This window comes from Aricia agestis, chromosome 15, assembly GCF_905147365.1.
Source record: "Aricia agestis chromosome 15, ilAriAges1.1, whole genome shotgun sequence".
Lineage (NCBI taxonomy): Eukaryota > Metazoa > Arthropoda > Insecta > Lepidoptera > Lycaenidae > Aricia > Aricia agestis.
Genome location: NC_056420.1, coordinates 8,182,609 through 8,208,549, shown reverse-complemented (window position 1 = coordinate 8,208,549; position 25,941 = coordinate 8,182,609). Strand labels below are relative to the sequence as shown.

Sequence of the window (25,941 nt, the reverse complement as noted above, 5' to 3'; positions counted from 1 at the left end):
AAAGCAGTATCATTGCAATTTTGTGACCATTGCGCACAAAATATAATAGTAATCAGGGCTCGAATTTAGATGGACTAAATTGCAATGCAGCATTGTGTGAAGTAATGAAAACCACATTAGTATGAGTGAAAGTTGTAACGGTAAGGTATATCAGCTGACCTCGCTGCCAGGATTTCCACTATACATAATATTATTTATTCATTAACTATCTGCATTATCGGTTTTTCTTTAACTTCTACATTTTTTTTTAGAAACTCATGACGCCGCAACTCCTTTGCGTCAAAATTCGTTTATCGCTCGGTAATCCGTACATTTTTCCGGGATAAAAAGTATCTATTTCATTTCCCGTGACTTAGGATCTTTATACCCGGTACAATCGGTTCAGCGATTTGGGCGTGAGGAGGTAACAGACAGACAGATAGACACATGGATATGGAAGTCTTCCAATCTTAAATGACTCTTCCATATACTACAAATATGCTTCCCTCTCAGTTTCGCGTATTCAGTTCAATAACCATGCAGGATGAATATTCTTAATATAAGTGTAGTGAATATTCTTAATATAAATAAAGATATGCCCCACCTACTTGGGTAGGTAGTGGGGAGAGGTAGTAGTGGTCGCTCGACTTCGGTTTGACGATCACTTCTTCTATCAGCTACGAGCCCGAGGGGTGGTGTTGAGTGATATAACAGCATTCTATGTTTTACTCTCCCTACAAGAATGTACAAATTGTACAATAAGTAACCTTTTCTACGGCAGAGCAACTTTCCTACTAAAAAAATCTCCAAGTGAGAAAATAATCTAAAATTTACGTTGGCATACTTTTAAAGGTGACAGGATATTATCATTATTGCATTTTTATGCATAAGTTACTGAAATGATTATAATGTTTTCTAATTTCTGGGTTAAAACATTTCGTTTACTAAATTGAGTTGAAAATTAACTCGTGTTATATCTGAAATAGCAAAAGCAATATTTCACAAAATACCCTCAAAAGTTTCATATTTTAAATGTCAGCAGTCAGCACAAAGCATGAGTTTGCAACTTATTTTGGGTAATTAAAAGCAATTTAACTGTCACATAAGTTGGGAATGGAGCTTACATTTGCAGTTGGAGTTATTCTCATTTTGTTATATTCGGAATCAATTTGTATGTAAAGGTACATGTGGCTTTGCTGACATTTGAACTTATTTCGCTATAACTTTGGGCTTTTATTTATTTTGTATGCTCAAGGGTCAGTGTCAAATTTTCTTCCAGTGCGTTCATAGGCTATGATAAGCTTAGATTTTAGAGTTTATACAGATTAACTGGTCTAACTAGGAGGCTAACGTTAATGGTTTACTTGTATTTTAGCGGGCTTCTACCTCGGTACTTAGGCGAATTATTATTGTATACCTACTATGATGCCCGCAACTCCATTGCGCCAAAACTTGTTTATCTCGCGGGGACCGTACATTTTTTCGGAACAAAAAGTATCCTATGTCCTTTCCCGGAACTCAAAGTATCTCCATGCCAAATTTCAACAAAATCGGTTCAGCAGTTTGGGCGTGAAGAGACAACAGACAGACAGACATACACTTTTTCGCATTTATAATATTAGTATGGAAGTATGGATTAGCGAGTAAGAGAGTGCTTAGTTAATAGTCATGTTGCATTCACCATTTTCGAAGTAGATATCCAAAATGTATGAGATTTGACATAACGCAAGCGCCATGACATACCACAATAGATATAATTCTATCTACTCTGTTTATACCTTACATTTTTAACATCTAACTTCACTGGCAAAACTAGAGAATGCAATATGACTAACCACTCTCTACCCTTCTGGTAATATCTATTTCTGAAAACAATTCCTGCTCCATACATTAAGCACCCTTATTGATTACGTCGCGTTATTTTGTTTTGTCGAAGTGCTCATGCGAAACAATATCTCATTGTTATTTGTTGTTTGATGAGCCTGGGATGTTTATTATCGTTGTTTTGAAAACAAATGTAATAAACATGAATTTTCTCTGCTTACGCAAATATTTGTTTTATTTTATAAATACATCCAATATGGCCGACCATCCAAGATGGCGAAATAATTATTTTCTATGCAGTCCTACAATATGGATATTAAATGAAAGGGCTTTTTGAGAGTAACTCGAAAATGAATGTAATTTCATTCTACATCCAACATGGCGTTTCATCTTAGATAGGGGAATAGTTATTTTTAATGCACTTCTGCAATATGGGTATCAAATGAAAGGGCTCATTCAAAGTAACTCGAAAACGAATGTTACGTCATTCTACATCCAATATGGCGGCTCATCCAAGATACGGGAATAGTTATTTTTAATGCACTTCCGCAATATGGGTATTAAATGAAAGAACTTACTGAGAGTAACTCGCAAACGAATGTAATGGCATTCTATATGATTATAACTTAATAGTTAACATTTTTAAGAAGAAATTTATTTTCTTGTTTTTAGTAGTTTTAAATAGAAGCTTTTTTTCAAAAAGTTTTTTGTTGATAATTTAACATAATAATATTACTTCTCTATTTTCCCAATCTCAATTTCAAATTATAAATGTGAGCCTAATAACAGCTTGATAACTTTTAATAACATAATCAACGAAAACAAATATTAAGCTATTCCCGGCTAATTTGAATAAAAAACCCATCAGATAAATTGTGGAGACCACAGAGCGCCTTCATTATGTCGACCATACTATGTATTTCAATTTACAAGGGTTTTTATTGTAACCGAAAGAGTTTTAGGGTTCTGTGATTAAATATACAAAATATAATATTATCTTGTGTAAATGGTGCTGCATACATGATGTAGAAATTTGCTCAAGTTAACTATGTCACTAGAGGATTTAAATTATGTTCTCTAAACATTCCAATTTAAATTCTAGAAAAAAAAAACTTTGCGGACTTATCGAAACATCCATACTATAATATAATAAATGTGAAAGTGTGTTTGTCTGTCTGTCTGTTACCTCTTCACGCCCAAACCGCTGAACCGATTTGGTTGAAATTTTGTATAGAGGTACTTTGAGCCCCGGGTAGAGACATAGGATACTTTTTATCCCGAAAATGTACGGTTCCTGCGCGATAAACGAATTTTGACTCGAGTTGCGGTAGGTATCTAGCATAGTAATAATAATAATAATAACTTTATTGGTGCAGAAAATGGAGATTACAACCAATGTTTCTAATAACTAATCACAGTTTACAAAATTACAATCTCGTCACTGGTGGGTGAAGCACTGTTACCCTTGATAGGTTGAAAAACCTGTAGTAAGGGTTAACAGTCCCTTTCCCTATAGATGTTCCAAATTAAAAACTACTGACGTATAATTCTAAATTTAAATATATATAGTAAAGTAATAATATAGTAAAAGGAGGGGAAGTAAATTATCTTCATACAAAGGCACCGCGCGCGGCTTGTATTTATTCATGTATCGATTTTAAATCCCGCATGCCGTCACGTTTTATCAAAGTGCCCGCGAAGATCCATACACGAGGACTCCTGAAACTCTGAGTGGAACAAGTTTATGACAGTTATCAAAAAGTGATCGGAAGTTATGAGCCGGCGGAAGTTCACGACGGCTCGAGCCTCGACTCTGACAGACCAATAACGAGGCGGTTTAAATCACGATCGCGGAAACTTTCCTGATTCTACCCTCGCGTACTCCATCCAATTATAAAAATGTCTGATTTATGTTAATTTATCTCGCTTGCTCGAATTGTGCATACGGAGGAATTCGGCACTGATAGGGATTATGGTGTGACTGAAATAATCTTATATTGCTTGATAATGGATATCCATACGTGGGAGAGCCATGCTTCGGCACGAATGGGCCGGCTCGACCGGAGAAATACCACGTTCTCACAGAAAACCGGCGTGAAACAGCGCCTGCGCTGTGTTTCGCCGAGTGAGTGAGTTTACCGGAGGCCCAATCCCCTACCCTCCTCTATTCCCTTCCCTTCCTATGCCTTTTACCCTATTCCCTCTTAAAAGGCCGGCAACGCACCTGCAGCTCTTCTGATGCTGCGACTGTCCATGGGCGACGGAAGTTGCTTTCCATCAGGTGACCCGTTTGCTCCTTTGCCCCCTTATTTCATAAAAAAAAAAACCTTAGGACATTTTTTTGGGTCGTAATTTCTGACTATTTTGGAAAACTAAGCGTAACATTGTTTAATGTTCTTGTATAAGTCGTGTAACAATGATTTGACAATGCCTTTCTACTAACTAGGAGAATAAAGGTAAGATAAATAAGTATATCCTCTTAGAATGCCTAAATTGTCTAAAAGTGCCTAAAGAATTTGTATACATTCTGCGTCCTTATTACTCCACTTGTCCAATGACTCAATAAAAACATTCGAATAATAGTCTCGACGCGAGCTATTCGTGTTATTAGGTTGTCAGAAAAACGATTACCGAAAGGTGGTCTGTTGTTTTGTATGGGCCAAAAAAACTGGTACCTGACCTGGTCCTAATGAAGGTCGCTCGGAGCGGACTCCTAATCGTGTATTTACTCAGACTTCAAAATGCCCCTCATACGATTTGGACTCGTACATTACAAATGTATATAATTAACAAATTACGGAAATCGTCGAGTTTTTGTGCGGACCTTAAAGTGGATTATACCTTTTTAATGTTGAAGAGCTGATGTGATTAAGGTTCGGGTATTTTTGGGTTCTTATATACGAGGTGATAAATCCACCTTTTTAAACGTAAAAAATATGTAGCGACCATTAGTTTAATTGCTATCAGTATTAAATAATAACAAACTATAATTAATGTTTGACAGTAAGTTCAAAATAAAATAATACCTACAGTAATTAATATTTTTCTTTGTATGTTTTTAAGATAATAAATTATTTGAAAACATTAACACTCGTAATCTAATATGTAAAGCGAGGTCGTGACATGTGTTTTATTGAGATAAAACAGTGAGAAACAGAAACAATACAACATAAACTATACAAGATGTATTGACAGCTCCGTCCTGACATAATGGACCACAAAACATCGGTCGAAACAAAAAATAAAACAAACTATTTATGGGACAACTCGTTGAATGATTTACGAATAAATTATGAATATGTACTACTATCCGCTTGAATACTGCTCATGCTGAAAAAAATGCTGTGAATTTTATAACACTTTTAACAGTAAATACTTTTGTTGCTATAAAATACACTAGTAATAGCAAATTCAATTACAAGTTTGTACATTATCTATTGTTACCTTAATTAGAGCACATAATATAATTTCAAGGTATTAACAATGTCGAGTTAACCTATTAGGCAACTAATATGTTGTGACAAATCACCTAGCTTTGTACATTAACACTAAACAGTAGTAGCAACACCTTATTAGAATAGAAATAAGAATCCTCATAGATGGATGTAGTTTATCGGAGGTTCCGGGGGAGACTCCGGAACGAAGCGAGTCACGTCACCGGCAAAATGTGAATGTGTTAGTTTTTAAGTATATATAAAATATGTATGGTAGTTTTAAGGTATTTATTATACATATAATTATATGTATGTTAGATTTAAGGTATTTGTCATATGGGCCTCTGATGCCCGAATTAAATGATTTGAATTTGAATATACACAGGTTCAAAAGTTCTGTTCGGTATCTTTGGGGTATAACCTGGTGCAAAATCTTACTTATAGGTAGCATGTGCCTCGAATATTTCAGAAAAATTCAAAATCTCTATATGTTTCCATGAAAATTTTAAGGAGTCCCCTCGATTCCTCGTGGATTGGGATACATGCTACAATCATCAGACCACCAGTTTTCTGAACATGGTACCAAATTGGGATTAAACCATATAATTATGAAAATCGGTCCACAAACAGCGAAGTTGAGGTTAAACATACTAAAAAAAATAAAAATATATACAGCCGAACATAGAAAGAACCTCCTCGTTTTTTTGGAAGTCGGTTAAAAATTAAAAAACACCTGGCGAATGTTTCATCCATGTTTCATCCTGAGCAAATTACATCTCAACATATATTTGTTTTACGGTCACAAAAAAGGGATTAAGCGGGACTCCGGTTTTATACCTCTGTATTATGTCGGACTTGTTTATTTGTTAAGAACATCTTATTTCTAATTCAACTCCACGATTTTAAATGATCTTTATTATTCGTGTGGGAGTTTTAAGACTGCTTTATTAGTTTTAAGACATGTACGTACATTCACAATTTCTTTTTGTAGGTTCATTAACAAAACTAGTTAAAAATATGCTTGTTTCATAGAAGAAGAAGTTATATAGGAAATCCAAAAAAATATCTACTTAATTTACTTATGTACGGTGCTAATGTTATTAGTTGTATAGGTATTGGCCCTACAAAATATCTGATACATCTTATTTCAAAACATATCATCTTGTCGTACAATTTTTCGGTAAAAATCCTATGTCTTTTCCCGGAACTCAAAGTATCTCTATAGTAAATTTCAGCAAAATCGGTTCAATGGTTTGGGCGAAGAGGTAATAGATAGACATACGCACTTTCGCATTTATAATATTAGGTAGTATATAGATGTTTCGGTTGTTTATTGTTTGTTCCTATCTAGGTCTAGATGGAGCCTAATTCCAACACATGTCGTCAGGCGTAGCGATTTGCATTACTTCATTAAAGGAGAATCCTAGCAAACAATAGCTAAGAATTCACATATTAACGCAGATTTAGTAATTCAAACATAAACACAATCCACATTCCATGTTTCATTTAAGATTTGTGGCTTTTGCGAGGTTGGAGCGAAAATCGGAGTGTGGTTTTTCGAGAAACGAAAAGAGGTTTAAGGATGGGAGCAAGTAATAGTGGTGTAGACAGTAATCGAAATATTATAATACAAATTATTGTTTTTTTTTTGAGAGTTTGTATATAGAATTACCGAAAATGACATATATTTCTCATTAACTTTATAATATTTTTTATTTTATTTAATAAAAAGTAAATATAATTTAATCCGTAATATCACGTGATCCCAAACAGCCATCACAGAGTGTGACGTCACGATCTCCAAAACATTGCGTGTGAGTGAAATTTCGATGTCAAATCCATACAAAGATTTTTGTTGTTTGAAGGACCGTGACGTCATAGCGACACCATGATGAACTTTAACGTTTTAGCGGGAAATTTTAAAACGAAATTAGTAAGTGTTTTTTTTTTAATTTAAATATGAGTGTATAAATGTACTGTATCTGTAAAATAAATATATTTCCTAAAAATAGTCTACACTCCTATTGTAGTTATGTTGCTTTTATCGATCGACATATTGCTAAAACTTGACGATCTAACTTACAGAGTACAATCATGTTACAAAAGTGATACTTCGTTCATCCACACATCCACATTTAAAGGTCCCTCTCCGCGTTAGCCCCAGCGCTTATCTCTAGTTGTATAACCAATGTCGTGGGCCAACGTCAACTTGACTTTAGTCGAAAACGTCGTACAGTAGTGATGCGACCTTGCCCCCACACCTGAAGAATTTTAAGTACAACATAAGGGGTTGGATAGATTTAACTTTTAATGTCTTATTCCTACTTATATTATAAATGCGATAGTCTGTCTGTTACCTCTTAACGCTCAAACCGCTGAACCGTTTGTGCTGAAATTTTGTATGGAGATACTTTGAGTATCGGGAAAGGACGTAGGACACTTTTTATCCCGAAAAAATGTACGGTTCCCGCGCGATAAACGAATTTTGGCTCAACGGAGTTGCGGGCGTCAACTAGTTAAAATATAATCGTTACACACACTCCATACAATAGATTCGCTTCGCTCAATATCCGATACTAAGGTTTAACCTCAGAAGCGTATGATCTGGCTTAGCCGCCATTACTGTGGTAAAGAGCTCCTCTTACACCGTCTAGAGATTTATTAACTTATTTCCTCTGGGCTCTGTGTATTATTGACTAGTTGATAAGCGTTGGTTCTAAGTTATCTAGCTTCTATATCCTTCGTAAAATTCTACTACTATTCTATATCTACTACTTTGTCTATGGTTCTAGATAACGCCAGCATGTACATTGCACCGAAACATTAGGTTTATCGCGCGGAAACAGTAAATTTTAGCGCAACAAAACCTGTGCTGTGCTCCCATCTCTCAAAGTATCTCCACATCCATTTTAATCGGTTCAGTTGTTTACGTGAATATCCATACTAATATTATAAATGCGAAATGTGTCTGTTGGTCTGTCTGTCTTTTACCTCTTCACACCCAAAACGCTGAACCGATTTTGCTGAAATTTTGAATAGAGATACTTTGATTCCTAGAAAAGTACATAGGCTGCTTTTACTTCTGGAAAAATGTATGGTTCTCACACGATAAGCAATTTTTGGCGCAACGGGGTTGCGTGCGTCATTTAGTCTAGTATAATATAAAACAGAGAAATATAATATAATGTTGTATACCAAAAGTCTCAGACACACTTTTGGTATACAACATAAGTAAAGTATGCCTTCGAGTTGTTCGCGATCTCCATTTCCTAAATTATCTGCAATAATTCTCTCAATCTGGAACGACCCCGCCGCGGCCATTAAAATGTGCGAGAAAGCACGTACCCTTTACAACTTTGCTACTAGAAGTTCCCGATTTGGGATTTAAGCGAATTTGTATAACATTTTGTATATTTTTCTAGCAATATCTACAAAACTATAACCTACTACTGTACTGACTATAATCTTTTAGTTCATTATACGTAAATGCAAGTGCGTACTCGCATGCAAGAACGTGCAAACACCACCGTCCACCATACAAGCAATAATGCAAGCAATTTCTGCAAACCCCCCACCACGATGGAAAGTGGAAAATTTGCGTTTCGCCACACCGAAACATCCTCAGGATAATATGGACTCTAGGAACAACATTTCTTAACCTTGACTTTTTTTTGTTGATTGTAGATTCCATTTTATGACATCTCCATAAAATGCCTGAATCTATAAATTATAGTAAATTAGGTTACCATATAATTTATGGTGAGTCAGTAGTTTGTGACTGGTAATATAATATACCTCTTTGTGGTTGTTACTATCCTTAAACGCTATAATTATAAATAGTTAATTATCCTTCCATAAGATACATAGAAGTTAAGAATCCTAGATTAAAAACTCGCTCAATTTACTGTATTTTAGAGACCGTTAAAAAACGAAAGAAACTAGATGACGCACACAACGCAACTTATCGCGAAGGAACCGTACATTTTTTCGGGATAAAAAGTATCTTATTTCGTTCCCCGGGGACCGGGACGCCAAATATCTCCAATCTCCATAGAAAATTTTAGCAAAATCAGTGAAGAAATAACAAACAGATACACTGTAGCATTTATAATATAAGCATAGATATATTAATTTGAGGCAATTAGTAGGTAAGAACTCCACAGGAAAAACATTATTTATATGAAACTAGCTGTTGCCCGCGACTTCGTCCGCGTGGACTTCAGTTTATAGTACTTTATAGCGCGCGATGTCAACAAAATTGGTGTCAAAAGCTTTTATAAAAAAACCCTGGTACCCCTTAAATCAATACAGCTGTGCAGTGTGCACACAATAAGTATTTCATTTTTTTATATTAAACTTTATATTTTATGCCAAATTTTAAAGCTTATTTAGCCCTCCGATTACACAACTTTACCCATAAACTATTTATCATTGATAGATTTAAGGTTACGTCCCTGCACAGATAAAGTACTGAGTTATTTAATACCGTAGAATAGATATAACAATCGAAAAAAATCGAAACTTAAATGTAAGATGATACCACGTCTTATAGGAAGACTTTTGAGCAAGCGTCAGCGCGATGTAGAAGACGCACGGTGCCATCTATTATGAATTGTTGGAACTAACTTAATTTGAACAAATTTACGCATTTTCACCCCCTTACAACCCTTTTTTCCAGTAAAAAAAGTAGCCTATGTCCTTTCTCAGGCTTTAGACTATCTGTATACAAAATTTCATTACCATCGGTTCGGTAGTTTTGGCGTTTGGCGTGAAAGCGAGACTGACAGACAGACAGACAGACAGAGATACTTTTGGCGTTTGGCGTGAAAGCGAGACTGACAGACAGACAGACAGACAAAGATACTTTCGCATTTATAATATTAGTATAGATTATGTGCACACTGCACAGCTGTTTTTGGGTATTTTGATTAATTAAGGGCCGCGCTACACCGGAATGGCAGCGGCGAGGCGAGCACTTTCAGCGGTGCCATTCCGGTGTAACGCGGCCCTAAGAGGGGTACCACTTACCAGGGTTTTAAAAAGTTTTTAAATTTGACACAAATTTTGTTGACACCGCGCGCTATAAACTAAAGTCCACGCGGACGAAGTCGCGGGCAACAGCTAGTTAGTTAATATTAACGTGTACAACAATCGAAAGAATCGTGAAAGCTACCTCAACATGGTACCACCTCTTATAGAAATACGCATGAGCAAGCAATAGCGCGATCTAGGGGACTCTTGGCGCCATCTGTTTTGAGTTTTTTGGAACTAAGTTAATTTAACCAAATTTACGCATTTTCACCCCCTTACAACCCCTTTTTCCAGTTAAAAAGTAGCCTATGTCCTTTCTCAAGCTTTAGACTATCTGTGTACAAAATTTCATTACAATCGGTTCAGTAGTTTTGGCGCTGTTGTTTTTGAATTTGATGTCTAAGTTGGTAGGTGAGTTATTAGTTAATAACGTGTATAACAATCGAAAGAATCGAAAAGTTAAGCTCAATATGGTACCACCTCTTATAGAAATACGTATGAGCAAGCAATAGCGCGATCTAGGGGACTCTTGGCGCCATCTGTTTTAAGTTTTTGGAACTAAGTTAATTTGACCAAATTTACGCATTTTCACCCCCTTACAACCCCTTTTTCCAGTTAAAAAGTAGCCTATGTCCTTTCTCAGGCCTTAGACTATCTGTGTACAAAATTTCATTACTATCGGCTCAGTAGTTTTGGCGCGAAAGCGAGACAGACAGACAGACAGACAGAGATACTTTCGCATTTATAATATTAGTATAGATAATATTCTAACGTATTAAAAACTATAAACAAAAACATACTAACTAATAAGTATGATTAGTTCTATGTTACAATAAAGTAAAAAATAAAACGCCATCTGTTGAATCGTATTAGAACTAAAATGCTCATTCCATCGATATATTTCTGGATTTTTTATAATATTATACATAAAATATGTTTAAGATTTTTGAAATTTTATTTTAATACACATCCAAGACCAAGGAAAATTGAAAACTTTTTGTTCCGCCTGCGGGACTCGAACCCAGGACCCCCGGGATGAGCGCTGGCCACGCGCAATGCGAATTCATTTTCATCTAAATTTTCATGGAAATAAGATATTTTCCCACATCAAAATGTAGCCTATGTCCTTTCTCAGACTCTAGAATAACTGTATACAAAATTTCATTGCAATCGGTTCAGTAGTTTTGGCGTGAAAGCAAGACAGACAGACAGACAGACAGACAGACAGACAGACAGAGATACTTTCGCATTTATAATATTAGTATGGATTAAACATCATATTCTAACGTATTAAAAACTATAAACAAAAACATACTAACTAATAAGTATGATTAGTTCTATTTACAATAAAGTAAAAAATAAAACGCCATCTGTTGAATCGTATTAGAACTAAAATGTTCATTCCATCGATATATTTCTGGATTTTTTATAATATTATACATAAAATATGTTTAAGATTTTTGAAATTTTATTTTAATACACATCCAAGACCCAGGAAAATTGAAAACTTTTTGTTCCGCCTGCGGGACTCGAACCCAGGACCCCCGGGATGAGCGCTGGCCACGCGCAATGCGAATTCATTTTCATCGAAATTTTCATGGAAATAAGATATTTTCCCGCATCAAAATGTAGCCTATGTCCTTTCTCAGACTCTAGAATAACTGTATACAAAATTTCATTGCAATCGGTTCAGTAGTTTTGGCGTGAAAGCAAGACAGACAGACAGACAGACAGACAGACAGACAGACAGACAGACAGACAGACAGACAGAGATACTTTCGCATTTATAATATTAGTATGGATTAAGACAAATTACACCTCTGTTATCTATTTCTATTGTCTTTGAAACACGAATTCTAAGTGGAAAACAAGTCCTATTATGAAGACGTTTAGTAGATAAGAATTACTTTATTTCCGTATTCTTTACTGTTTTTGTCTTAATTCCTTTCAGTGATGCTTTATTAGAAATTTTAAATGAATGCCCAAAGAGCTTAAAATATAATTTTTGCGAAAATCGCTGGTAGGTTATAGGTAGCCAATGTCAAGTTTTTTGAGGTTACATACTTCCATGCTAATAATAAAAAATATGCAAAAGTGCGTCTATCTATCTGTCTAACTGTCACCTCTTCACGCCCAAACCGCTGAACCGATTTTGCTGAAATTTGGCAGGGAGATACTTTGAGCCCCGGGAAAGGACATAGGATACTTTTTAAATTTTATTCCCGAAAAATGTACGGATCCCGTGCCATAAATTTTGGCGCATTTGAGTAGACGAAAAGCGAGTGAATATTATATTTAGGAAATGAGGTCAGTTAGTAAGATAATTCTAAAATCTAAACACGTTGAAACTGAATACGCGACAAGTCTCGAAATATGAAGCTATAAATCTAGACAAGTCTTAAAATAGTATTCTGATTACTTAATTTTAGAATGAAAAATACATACACTGTTTAGTTCATCTTTAAGAAACTATTGTACACTAGACCAAGCTGACCAACACTATTTTTGAGATGCTTATAAAGTATTGTAGATAACTTTTTTTACAGCGTTGTGCATCCGAGATGGGTAAAAAATGCATTAGTAAAATTCTTAGCAAAATTCATAAGAGCATTCCATAGCTAGTTGATGTTACAAGTTGTATCAAGATATTACACACTGTATCATTACAAGGTGCGCATTGTAATGCTCGCCTCTCCTCCCTCACTGATGTAATGTTCGACTCTGTAACGTTACATTACAAGCGCATGCTCCCGGTGAGGGAGCACCTTTATAGAAATTCGCAGGAACAAGTTCAATATTCAAGATTTTTTAACTATGCGAAAAGGAAGCGTCTCATAGTGTGAAAGTTAGTAATTCCGCTTCTCAAGGCGCTAAATGCAAATGGAATCTTGCATGTGAATCTAATAAAGGCAGTTTCTCAATGATGACCAGCCCGGCAAATGTTTTTTATCTCGTTATTCTAAGTACGAAAAATAGCACACAATTTTATCCAATCGGTCCAGCCGGTTCAGAGGAGAGAACGAATAGCGACACAGCAGTGGGACTTGAGATTATCTGCGACGCCTTTAATGGCCGTCGGCCGTTTCCAATATTCAATCTATCTCTGGTTTCACATACAACCGATTGCAGCTAACATTTAATTGACATAAAATATATCTGTCTAATGTCTAATGTGAGCTACTCCTATCTGTAGTAGGGCAAAACCAGAGATAGATCAAATATTGGGATTGGCCGTAAGTCACTTATGGTATTGACCATAAAGTTAATATACCTAGCTAGGTATATTAACTTTATGGTAGTAACACTAGTTAAATATCACGTAAATGTAATTTTCATGTGCAGAACTCTTAATATTTCGCCAGTGTGCACGGAGCTCAATAGCCATGACAGATGAGCTCCGCTCTTTTCAGATTATTCTAGTTGCATTCCCAAACTAGAAACGTTGAAACATTTGCTTTAACTTTAACTTGAAATTCATTCGTTGATGACATAAATTTACGTGTATATTATACTATAATATACACGTAGATTTATGTCATGGACATAACTCATTCAAAAGAGTCCCGGTTAGGATAGTTTTAAATATATATGTCAACGGAACATAACAAGACTTGTAAGATGATCAATTTTCTATGTAGTGAATCAACTATTAGTTGACGTATATTGTATTTTAGTAAATAAATTGATTAATTTACGGCGTCTTGCCGTTAAATCATCGGTACGTAACACTACAAACCGTAGTGTAATCGAAAATAATTCGTAAAATCCTGACACATTTTTATGAGGCTTTGAACCTTTAGAGTTTAGACAATAGACACCCTTCTGAAACGAAATAAAATCACTTTCGTTTTATCACGGACTGAGAATCTATAGATAAGTCTTACGAGTGCCGTTCTCAGGATCGTCTTAATCCCAACACTCCACATCGAATGCAACAATTACTCCGCCAAAGCCGGCATTATCTTCAACAATGCCGAGGAATTTACGTCTAGACTCAGAATCCTATTTGTTTCCAGTTTTCAGTGGAGCTTATCTGATAATTTCGTCGCAATGCTATTAATATTGGAGGCTTTAGTCCCGATCTCGCCAACGCTTGTTAGAATATACCTTTATTATTCTCCTTGATTAATACTTTCTTAATATAATTGGGAGTTGTACAGTGTACTTACAAGTTGCTATACCAGAGTGCGTATGAAATACTACTGTTTCTACTGGCACTAGTCACTACTACTGCTTTTGAATACATAATTACATGTGAGAAACAACGATGTCAATACTGGATATGGCATACGCCATCAAAACTGTAGGAAAGTTTTTGCATGCAACATGTGTATCGAGAAAATATTGTCGTCCTTTTTGTCTTACAGTAATAGCATATACTACTTTCTCTTTCACTAATTTTACGCTTTCAATGCATATTTTACGTAATCAATGCATTAAACACGTCCGACTGTCACTGCGTCCTATGGCACACTGCTCTCAGATGAGTGAGCTCACTCATTTCGAGGATGACACATTTTCGCGCTGACGATTGTATGGAATGCCTTTTCTAAAGGTTATAATTCTATGGTGAGAAATGACTATAATTACACTCAGTCCTCTGACCCCATTAAAATCAAGGTGAAAAGAATATTGTCCGCGAGTACAATTCTGACAATAACCGAGGCCTCCAAAAACCCTTAATTCAATTGCCGAAACTTAATTGTACTAAAGAAGGGTATAATTGAAGCAGAAGAAGGGGAGCATCAATTTAGAGGAGTCGAAGGCTGCACGTTCCGCCTATAACTCTACACCATATGGGCCAGTAGAATTCCGCTTACAAAAACATGCGTTCGCTATGAAAATACACTTTTGATGACATTCCAGTTTTATGTAGAGTATCGTAAAAATATAATAATAATAAACAATAAAATTTATTAAAATGAAATAGGTTTTACATGAGTTTTACATAATTATAAGTGGGAAAAGCCATGCTTCGGCACGAATAGGCCGGCTCGACCGGATAAATACCACGTTCTCACAGAAAACCGGCGTGAAACAGCGCTTGCGCTATGTTTCGCCGAGTGAGTGAGTTTACCGGAGGCCCAATCCCCTAACCCCTACCCTATTCCCTTCCCTACCCTCAACTATTCCCTTCCCTACCCTCAACTATTCCCTTCCCTTCCCTTCCCTGAGTGATGTTTTGATTTTGTTTCACTCAGTAAATAACGTTGGGAGCAGTACTAGTATAAACTGTGACACAGCTCCCAGCGACTTCAACTCGGATATTGGATTTAGAGAGTAAAAGACTTTGCTACAAAATTTTGTGATTAAAAAAACAAATGTCAGATACTGGCACGTTATAAAAGTTTGATTAAAAATATTTGAAAATCAAAACTTTGAATTTAGAACGCACAGAAAGTATGTACGTTCACGGGTTCCGTGGAGCAGCTCATTGGCCCGACACTTGGCGCTAAGCAAGTTAAGGCTGACGGCTGAGGATCGCGCTCCGGGAATTTTCTGAATTAAAAGTGGAAATGTAGGGAAATTGGATTCCACGAGGAAATTGTTTTAAGTTAAATTTGCAGCGATAAAGCCGCGGGTTCGACTTGATTAGTTTTTAATTTTATCACCGCTATCGAATTTTTGTTACAGCAGTGGTTTTTGTAAACTTAGTTTTATAGTTTAGGTACTTATTATGTAAAAGTTTTCTACAGAGTTTTTACAAGCATTCAATGAGGCCTTAATCATTAATCTGATGAAAAGCACGAATGAAATTCAACCAAACTTGAGAACTTTATAGAAAAATGTTTTCAAAGTAAAGAGGAAGTCTCTCGAAATTAATAAATTGTTCCAAACTCTCCCCCGTCTACGCCTTTAATATAATATATTAATCAAAATAATGTATTATAATTTGTAAAGGTTGTTATTTGATATTTATATAGGAACATCAATTTGCAAGGAGCTCAAGAATTCCTTTAATGGAAATAATTTGTGTCCTTTCAGAGGAAGGGCGAGATTATTTTCAAAGAGCATCGTTACCGTTTCTCTTTAGAGATATTCGTCTTGATTGGGTTAGGACCTCCTTAGAATAAATTTAAGCAACAAATAATTGCGCTCCCGAAAAACGTTCGAGAGTTATTATGTTACGGATGATAATGCAATAGACGTCTTTGATCATTTCTGAGATACGTTTGTAATAATGTAGTATGTAGTCAAGAGATTTTTAAAATAAATATCTACTTATATGTAAAATTCTCGTGTCACAATGTTAGAAGGCTCAAAGCGTACTCCTCCGAAACGGCTTTACTGATTTTAACCAAATTTTATATGCATATTCAGTGGGTCTGAGAATTGGCTACTGGGTAGGTACTTATTATATTGATAAGTGCATTTGTTGAATAAATAATAGTAAATTATTACAACTCGAGACTGACGGCCACCATTGTTTGTGCGACGGGATAGCGATGGACGTTGCCATGGTGACATACTTATTTAGTCACTTCAATAAAATAATATGGGCGAAATACTTTATATAGCAATGAAACGTTTGCCGGGACAGCTAGTTTTTATATAAGAATGTGGAATTAGGTCCATATTAAATATGGACTGTTAATATAGAATAGCTTCAAGGTTTAACGTTCTTTTTTTTGTTTTGAGATGTCAAAATATCAAAATATTCTATTGAAAAACTTTACGTCTTGCAAGTAACCAAAGACAAAATATGAAAGTTGCGCCTGATCAATTTTACTGAAATTGTAATTAATATTATAATTAACCTGGGGGATTACTCCCGAAACTGATATCGATTTCGATTTTCGATTTCAACGGTTTTTGACACTTTAGACATCTAAAATAGCGCTATTTTAGATGTCTAAAGCATGTGTAAAGTGTCAAAAACCGTTGAAATCGAAAATCGAAATCGATATCAGTTTCGGGAGTAAGGCATCTGGACTCAGCGTATTCGGTGTCTGAAGCACGTACTTAATCCCAACTTTTCTGCCCTTGATCACACTCCAACCACTATCTGCGATCCAAACGTGAGACAATATTAGAAATGCTATCTTCACATTATGAAGTAAAAATAATTTAAGGCTTAAACTTGGTTTGAATTCTAATTTCCTATTTCTACCACCTCTACCTAAGAGGACTTGGATACTCTTAAATTACTAATACCAGATTTCTGAGGCTTTTTGTATGAAGTTATTCAAAAGTTTTGTCAATTGCGTAGGAAATATTAAGCAAAGGTCAGAGCAGAGAGCACTACTAGCACCTACAGTAAATAATCCGATCAAGACTTGACGCAATACATCGAATCTTGATCGGATCATATCAGAGTATTGATAGAAACGTTGTCCAATGTCGTACATAACTTTTTGTTTACTGTCTATTTTGGTGCTGCCTCTATCGTAACGAACTATAAAAAGCGGACACAAATACAGTGTGTAACAAAAATAAGTGATAATACTTTAAGGGTGGGTACGTGTTCCTTGTAGAGAGCTCACTGTAAAAGTAGCAGCTCTGAAAGACGAAAAAAAATTTCACTTTTGTATGGGCAAGGGCCCGAGCGTCACGAGTTTCCCCATACAAAAGTGAAAAAAAATTTTGGTCTTTCAGAGCTGCTACTTTCACAGTGAATTCTCTACAAGGAACACGTACACACCCTAAAGTATTATCACTTATTTTTGTTACACCCTGTATAGAGGCCGGTAAAGGTTCCCTTGGCGCGCGCTGACATTTTGGAACTTATGTTGTCCTATAAGGTGTCACTTGAAATACAGCTGTTGCATACAAAGTTGAGACTCAGCTCAGACCTCTATAACGACAACGAAGTGCTCCAAGAATCCCAAGATCATTGTATAATTATTATACATAACATCATGTTCCTACTACAGAGTACATAATTATTATATACAGAGCAATCTAAGCCTTTCAACTTTTAATTGAACTCTATGTAAATTCCTTTTTTTTAATGAAATAAGGGTGCAAAGGAGCAAACGGGTCACCTGATGGAAAGCAACTTCCGTCGCCCATGGACACTCACAGCGTTCGAAGAGCTGCAGGTGCGTTGCCGGCCTTTTAAGAGGGAATAGGGTAATAGGGGAGGGCAAGGATGGGAAGGGAAGGGAATAGGGGAGGGTAGGGAAGGGAATAGGGTGGGGGATTGGGCCTCTGGTAAACTCACTCACTCGGCGAAACACAGCGCAAGCGCTGTTTCACGCCGGTTTTCTATGAGAACGTGTTATTTCTCCGGTCGAGCCGGCCCATTCATGCCGAAGCATGGCTCTCCCACATCTAAATTTCCTGAGTAGAAAAAAACTTATTTTCTACTCAGGAATTAGACTAGCTATATTTTCGACTTTCGCTAAACCACACAGGAAATTTTCATCTAAGCAAGATAAAAGACTCAAAGTCCTCGGTCCTCTAGTACGTAATCTTACAAGCTTTGTCGACAGAGCTTAATATTGAGAAAATTGCTGTTAAGATTGCCATAAGCTGAACATATTGCTATTATCGAAGTTCCTCCTGTATTGGACGATGTGCATGGAAGCTTGCCAAAGCAAGGCTACTAGATTAAACTTATTTTTAGTATCTCTTAAATCTTTTTTCCTCTTTATTAAAAAGTCCGGGTGTGCTTTAAGCTGCTACGCTTTGGAGCTTTATTAAATGTGGATTTAAAGTTCTGTGAATCGTTTCAATTTCTTCGTCAATGATTGACTTAAATGAATATAGTTTGTCGTACATTTAATAAAATAAATATTATAATATTAAAATTTTCTTAGATAGATTTCAAAATACCTTGAGACTTATGTTTTATGAGATATGAAATATTTATTTAATTAAATTATTAATAATGATGATGATGAAAACGAATCTTATAATCAGAAAGTCAGAACAATCCGAAAAAAGGTCGGAAGGCTAAACAACTAGAATTTAAACAAAAAAAAACTTAATTTCCGTGAATAGCGAAGGAGAGTTTCAAGAGCACAGTTTCAGTAGCACAGTTTTTAAATTTAATGATGATGATCTACAGCAGGGGTCACCAATTAGTTTCGCTCGGGGTCCGTTTTAATAAATAAAATGACCTTCGCGGTCCACACATTAAAGAAGAAAAAAATTAAAAAAATGTAGTTACGAAAATTACAAAGGTATTTGTTTGTATCAATGAGAAAAGTGTCAATTTTTGTTGTTACATGTTCATCAGTACCTATGTCGAGACCGAAATTAATTTTTAATGAAGTTCATCTTCGAACATGCTTGGTCTGCACACAATAGGGAGGCGGTTCGGATGCGAACCGTGGTCCGCCATTTGGTGACCCCTGATCTACAGTGTACGACGTACGTGTAATCGCTACTTAGGTTTTACCTTTTCTTATCGCTTATCCATTACCTGTTCTCTTACCCCGGGCTAAGAGAACAGGTGTGTTTTATCTTACCCTAACTTATTTTTTTGCTCAAGACGCTTGTGTATAAAAGATCTTTAAATTAATTAAACTTCAAGTAAGTACATAAATTCAAAGAGGGTTTTCAGGAAAATATGTGGTACTGTCATGAGGAAATAAAGCTTGGTAAATTCTACGACATTAATTAATGAATTAATTAATATATCTATGGGCGCTTCACACCACGTCAGTCTAGCCCCGTGGTAAGTACCTGAAGGACTTGTGTTACAGGTACCAGACAACGGAAATATATTTAATACTTTTATACTATACATAATATAATTAAGATTTTTACTATAATATGATACACATATTTAATACACATCCATGACCCAGGAACTTTGAAAACTTTTTGTCACGACCCCCGGCTTGAGCTACCAACGCGCTCACCACTGAGCCACAGAGGTCGTCAGCTACCAACGCGCTCACTCATTTTATTATGACGTCATAACGATTATTACTAATTATTATGTTAAAATAAATATGTTACCGTTAATGTGCGTAAACCAGTTAGACTGCAGATTAACAAGGTATTCTGCAGATTATCTGGGTGAGTCAGTTAAAGTGCAAAACGTTTATTCTATTCTCATTAAATTCAGTCAAAATCATAAGTGCCGACTGGACGTCAAAAAAGAGTTCTGCTGTCATGTATCACACGTCTCTTTTTACCACGCAGTGTTACTGATAGTGACATCTCGCTTGTTCAGGCCTTTGTTTGTCTATTCCGCTAGGTATATTAACTTTATGGGTTAAACAGTAGTCAACTACAGCCATCACAGAAATTGATTAAGTAATGTATAATTAGGTATACGGAATTTGGTAGGTTTATTGTCAAATAAATCCGACAGGTCTCAAATTGGCTTGACAATTTAACCAGAGTTAACCAAACCAAATTAAATGTAGGTGTCGAGGTCGACTTATTATGTTATTTGTTCAGGTATATAATGAACTCACTTTTACTGGAGCACCCTTAAATAGTCATCAAAGGGCGTTCAATCCAAACTGTAATCCTTTATGATATCACGTCATTAACATAGCTAAGAAGTAAATAGAGGCTGTGATGAACACGGTTTCGAGGTACACAGTTTGAGAAGCCTTGACCTAGGCATATTGCATATTTAAAACTAAAAAAAATCGTCTTAAACTTCAAAGTTTGGAACAAATAGAAGTGTTGTTCTCTTTTCTGTTTGAAGCGCTAAAGTCCACTAAACTAGTATAGCTGTTATAGAGCTCAACTAAGTATGGCCGTTCTTAATTCTTTTTTAATCTACTTTCCTCAAAAATTTCTTCTTAAAATCTTAAAGAATGAATTGAAAAGCTAATAATTATAATGCAATTGGAATAATGGACGGAAACTGGACGAGAAATCACCGACCAAAGTCGTGATCCATCCACAAAGACAGTTTTTTGTTAATTTCGTCGCCATTCCGTGACTCAGTTTGTTCTGTAGATAATAGGCCGCTCCGTCGAGATAATATATAAATGGTTTCGGCTTTATCTTTTACAAAGAAATCACTAAACAATGGCTACTTTCGTCGACACCTAGGAATACCTACTTCACCCTTTGGGAATTCTTTATATACATTTTTTAAACGTAAACGGAAAGTCTTTATATACATTTTTTAAACGTAATTCGAATTCAGAAAGAGGTGTTTTAACAGTAATCGCTTACGACCGAATTTGCCAAACAGAATTTGTTGTTGATCTTACCAATAGTCAAAATCCGTCACAGACTCTAACCACATCGCGCAAAATTCAATGCGGACTGTACCAGACCGCGCAAAATCAATCGTAAATTCTATCAAAGTCCATTGCGCAGAATACGTTGTAGTGTCAAAACACTAACCATCTAAGAGCTAATGAATAATAGCTCAACACTTGCTAAAAACATTAAACGCCATCCTTTAACTTATCAAAAGAATCTTAAATTGAGCTGAGCCGTAACTAGCCAATCTCTCGTATTCACATGTAAATGGATATAGCTATTAGCTACCGTTGTGTCATTTACATAACGACCTGCCTTGACCCGCTGGCCGACCATGACCGAACCTGCGGCTCAAACTAGTCTCCGCTGCACAACTTCTGAACTTTCATCGCTTTTCAATTAAAAAGTAGTTTTTACTCCGACTCCGAACTAATTAAGTAAAAAACAAAAAGGAAATAAAACGTAAGAAAACTTCAAATTAAAAACTTCTTAATGAGAGAAGGTAGCTTGATGCTGTCTACTCAGTAACTAAAGGATTTAGAAGGTATTTTAATTTTAGCTTTCCTTTACTTGTGAAAAGTATCTAAAGAAAAACATCTCGATTTAAGAATAAAGCGTCTCTACATCTGTATTTACTATATCAGTTTCGTAGCTGTTTGAAAATACTTGTGTTCTATTAAATATTTAAATATTTTCGTGAAGGTTTATCCATCTGGACGTTAGGTACATACATAATATAATATTTTGTCAGACAAGGACAAAACGTATGACTATAAAGTCAGGATCTTTATATTACTAAGAGGGTATATAATGTCTAAGTAGCAAACCACAAACCACGTCAAGGAACTAAAAACGGTGAAACAGTTTTTATGTCTTTGCAGGTCAATGTCCAAAAGATGTTACTCATTCGTACAAAAACTTGACGATAGTACTCAAATACTACTGAGCAAAACAACATACGTTTAACTTTAATTACCTACTCATACAATATTATTTTCTAAGAGTATTTGAAACTGAGTAGGCAGGTATCAGAAAATTAAATATTCTTGCACACATATTTCCGACAATAATTAGAAAATAAGAAAATATTATTAAACAAAAGTAACATAATGTTTACAGTATTAAAATAGTTAGCAATTTATTCTGCCAAATATGTAACACAAGAAGAAGATGGAAAAATAACAAAGTAATAATTGAAAAATGTAAAAAAAAAGTTTGTTCCTAAATTAAATTTTCATGATATCACGGGCCTTTATCTAGACCCAGCCTGTTATTTTAAATTAGTATAGTCTGTTTACTCCTTTAAATAGCATCCCAGCTCCGGGGAAAAAGTTAATTTAAATTTTAAATTAACGAGCATAGAACACAGATTAGCAATTTGCGTTTTAGACCATGATTCTATGAATATTATATGAGGAAAAACTACATAAAACTAACTTTTATACGTGACTATTATATGAAAACAAAATGTTCTAAAAACGAATATCCATTTAACTGGACTGCACCAAAAGGATGGTTAAATTTTTCGTGAGTTGTATAATTGCTTGGCATGCTTTGCTTCCTGCTTGATGAATTTTAGCTAAAAGAGGTTTCGTTAAAATCGTATTTACCATGCATCTCAAGGCCAAGTTGCGGTCTGAACTGATTCCAAGAGCGACGCTGAGTGTGTCTAAAATCTGAATGCAGTCGTTTTTTCTTTAAGTTTCGTTTATTATTTCTCTGTATTCATACTAAGTGAAACGTTCTTTCTTAGCATCTTCGTGAAAGTTTAATCTATTCAGTAGTTTAAGCTATAATTCTCGTCTTAAGTTATAGATAACCGTATAGCAGCGATACATACGGAGGGCTTAAGGGCACCTAATGTGTGTAATTTATGAAGGTCCATGTAATGTTGTCACTCGAGTCTGGGCGGAACTTGCGGTGTGGAGGTCGGGTCCCTTATTAAGGGACTGTCAGCCGTCGGCGTGCCCTCGGCTAAATTTTCCCTAATAGTTTACTGGGCTTTCCGGCTTTATAATCTAATTAGATTGTTATCAAAACTCTATGGTATGAAAAAAAATGTATGAGAGCATTTTAATTGTAAGATGATGATGTGGGAGCATATCACCTTGATTATTATTGATGTGTGGACAATTTTGAAATGTCCTGACGCTTATACTCCCCATGAACTCTGAGTTATCGCTATCGGTAGCGAATAAGAGGGGGACATGACTTTCTCTTCTACGCCGTGCTGGCGGCTTTTACTCAGTTTTAAGACTTTCGATCAGTTCACGTGTCCTGACACATTTTTACCCATACCAAAAATTACACAACGCCGTTAAATAAGTATTCACTTCAAGAGAAGAATGGGTCCCCCTCCTTAGAAATGCCAACGGTTCATTTTTTATTTGTTTCAAGAATTTTCGATCAGGTCACGTGTCCACATTTTACCCTTTCCAAAAATTGCACAACGCCACTAAATAAGACTTCACTTCAAAAATTAATTCCCCCTCAAATACTCGTACGTAGGATCTACCTAGATAACGTATTTATAAGGATGCCTAGTATAAAATCTACAAGTCCTAATCTTAGATAATATCTTACAGATAGCCCTGTAGATTCTAGAATTCAAGTATCAAGACTAGTCGCGCAGGTGGCTGGTAAAAACAAACTAACAGTTTCCTGTGATTGGAATCTTGAGATGCGATCGTTGACTTTGTATATCTTATATAAATAACACTAGCTATTTGACCGAGCTTTGCTCGGTATTCGATAAAACACGAATAAAATGACATTTTCTAAAAATGATTCCTAGCTAGATCGATTTATTGACCCCGAAACCCCATATTGTATACTAAATTTCGTGAAAATCGTTAGTGCCGATTTCGGAATCGGCACTCCAATTATATATATACAGTGTGTAACAAAAATAAGTGATAATACTTTAGGGTGTGTACGTGTTACTTGTAGAGAGTTCACTGTGAAAGTAGCAGCACTAAAAGACGAAAAATTTTTTTCACTTTTGTATGGGCAAAGGCCCGAGCGTCACGAGTTTCCCCATACAAAAGTGAAAAAAATTTTTGGTCTTTCAGCGCTGCTACTTTCACAGTGAACGCTCTACAAGGAACACATACACACCCTAAAGTATTATCACTTATTTTTGTTACACCCTGTATATATATATATATATATATATATATATATATATATATATATATATATATATATATATATATTATACATATATACAAGAATTGCTCGTTTAAAGATATAGGATAAGATAAGCTGGTAGTAGTTTTTACCTATTTTACTAAGGCCCTATACTGTATACAGTCATTCAAAATTATTTTCTCTCGGAGATTCTATATATAAGAATGATAGTTTGTATTTCCAATCCATACTAATATTATAAATGCGCAAATGTGTTTGTCTGTCTATCTTACGCTTAAACCACTCAACCGTTTTGTATGAAATTTGGTATGGAGATACTTTTTATCCTGGAAAAATATACGGTTCCCGCGCGATAAACGGATTTTGACGCAACGGAGTTGCGGGCGTTAACTAGCGCCTAATAAGTAATAAGTAACTAACTAAGGAGTTTTCGGTTGTTACTTTCTATTAATTAAGCAACAGAGACAAAACTTTGCGATAAGTACAATTATTGTGAAGCAAGCCCAGGTAATATTGAAATATATGTAAGTTTAAAAGTTCTTATATAATATATAAAATAATTGGTATCTATTTATTATATACTAGCTGTCCCGGTGAACTTCGTGTCACTTTAAAACCTTCCCTGGACTTCTACGAATATTTTAAGACTAAAATTAGCCCAATCCATTCAGTCGTTTTCGAGTTTTAGCGTTACTAACACAATTCAAAATCCATTTTTATATATTTAATAGATTTATAAAAATGTTCTTTGTCCTCATTAAAGTAGAACCGGGCTCTTTCTTTACTTCCTGCTGTAATAAAATTGTTTTCTTCTTTTTCAGGTAAATAAGAAATTGTAGCGGAGTTGCTCGCAAACTTTTTACGAACTTGTGAGTCAGATTTCTTAGTAATTAATAAGAATAAGGCCGTGTTCACACCAAACCGACTGTGAGCCGCCGAATGTGAGCAGGCTCACTGTGGGCCACAGTGTGAACGTGTAAATATACAGTATCGAATGTCCGCGCCTACGCCTAGCGTAATAGCGTATTGTCGGTTAGGTGTGAACATGTATGGAAATACAAAAAACTGCGTAACGTTCGCTCATATTCGGTGGCTCACAGTCGGTTTCGTGTGAACACGGCCTAATAGATAACTTCAGAACTATTCGGCAATTTGGAAAGATTTATAGGTCCTTACTCCCGAAACATAAATACGATTTCGATCTACGTGTCTTATTCGATGTCGATTTTGATTCGGATTCGTTCGTGATCCGTACTCTGAATAAACTCGAATTAAGATCGAAATCACGTTGAGTAAACGTCAAATTCTTGATTGTGTTTACTAATAGAGTCACTGCATGACAGCGTGCTAGTGCAGTAGATGTCAGGAATACCAAATGTTACTCGATCGAGTAGAT

General features: G+C 35.6%; 1 protein-coding gene and 1 long non-coding RNA gene across 4 annotated transcripts in view; both read left to right on the top strand.

Moving 5' to 3' along the window:
• The window catches only part of LOC121734516 (furin-like protease 1), a 216,810-nt gene that overhangs the window by 35,583 nt on the left and 155,286 nt on the right, over positions 1–25,941 (top strand). The window lies entirely within an intron of this gene.
• On the top strand, positions 1,283–25,590 carry LOC121734517. The gene is made up of 3 exons (XR_006036717.1): positions 1,283–1,293; positions 19,662–19,668; positions 25,444–25,590. It is a non-coding gene; the product is annotated as an uncharacterized LOC121734517 (long non-coding RNA).